This window comes from Bison bison, unplaced genomic scaffold (genome assembly GCF_000754665.1).
Source record: "Bison bison bison isolate TAMUID 2011002044 unplaced genomic scaffold, Bison_UMD1.0 scf7180017857873, whole genome shotgun sequence".
Lineage (NCBI taxonomy): Eukaryota > Metazoa > Chordata > Mammalia > Artiodactyla > Bovidae > Bison > Bison bison.
The window spans coordinates 1-1739 of record NW_011488446.1 but is presented as its reverse complement, the minus strand read 5'-3'; positions in this window follow the sequence as shown (position 1 = coordinate 1739).

Here is a 1739-nt window from a genome sequence, read left to right as displayed (position 1 = left end):
AACTATATATATATATATATATATATAATATATATTTTTAATAAGCACATGTGGTAAGTTGCTTCAGTTGTGTCTCAAAGAGTTGGGTACAACTTGACAACTGAACAGCAAATATATACATATAAAACCTTTATAATTTTCAGATGCAGTGTTTGTAAACTCACCTACTTGTTAAAATTTATTTGAAATATCAAAATCAACACTCAGAGTGTCTTCATTGTCATTGGTAATTATGCACAGATCAGCAAAATATTTGAATTGTCCAATGCACATGTTCCCATATCCACAGGGTGATGTTCTGCCTTCTTGTTTCAGATCTTATACTATAAATGAGTACCCTTTCTTGCAGTCTTTTTATAATGTGTTTTTTTTTTTCTCATTTTTGTGCTTCCAGTGGTGATTTTTCTGTATATAATGGCCCCCAAGCAAAGGGCTGAAGTGCTGCCTCTGTTCCTAAACACAAGGCTGTGATTTGCTCTATGAAAGAAATAATATGCTGGATAAGCTTCTTTAAGGCATGAGTTATATAGCGCTGTTGTCCATGAGGTCAATGTTAGTGAATGAAAAATACTATGCATCCAGTAAAGGAAGAGGAAATTTACAATCTGCTTATGAGGCTGCTCAGACAAGTGCTTAAGTAACATTTACAGTGTGTGATGATGCTATGGAAAAATGGGAAAATGGCTAAATTTGTAGATCATGAGATAGTAGTCAATTAAATAATATATAATAGGCAACCCGGTTGTGAGGGCAGAATCCAAATAAATTTACAGACATATCACCCAGGTTGAGGAAAATGTGTAACCCTTTTTGACTAGTTTTATTATAATGAAATACTGCATGTGATTCCTTATTTGTAAGAAATACATATTAATTGTGTTTAACATATATTAAAATGTATCTTTAAACAGAAATACACACAAAAAAGATTATGTGCTAATTGGTTGATGAAAATGTGTCCAGAAGCCCCAAAGGACTTCATGTTATATTTCTCCAAAGGAAAGATGGTTCAGAATTTACTGGAGTGTTTGCAATGACTTCACAGAACATACTTGCAGCAAATAATGAGGACTGATTATGTCTGTCTGTATATATATATGTATATGTGTGTGTATATTATATATATCCATATATATTCTGAAATTCTAGTCTATTGAGATATACAGGAAAATATATGCATGTTTACAAATATACACATACACACATGTTTATGGCATCATTAATATGTTTGAAAAAATGTTTACTTAAAGAAAAAATTAACTAAATTATGAAACTTCTACAATATTCTGTGTTATAGGAACTTTTAAAATGAAGGAAGCCCAAAGGTTTTAATTACAGAGATGTCTGTTTTGTGACAGTAGATGAAAAATTCCTGAGGAGCAATATTTATTAAATGAAACTCATTTTTATTTTAAATAATTCCACATATATTCTGGTATTAAAAAGCCTGAATATCACACTCTAATTAACTCTGATAAGAAAGTAAGGAGAGCAAACAGAAGAAGAAATTTACATTGTTTGAGTTTTATATAAGAAAATGCGTTAAGTTTAAATAAGAATATCCTGTGGATTTTTTATGAGATGTGGTGTAATTTTGACTTAATTGATTTTTCGTATATGTATAAGTCACAAAAGTTTTCATATATATTAAAGCCTATATAATTTTGTGTTTGCAAAGTTATCTAAGCATAAATTTTAAATGTATTGAAAGGTAAAAGCAAGCTAAATAAAATATTATA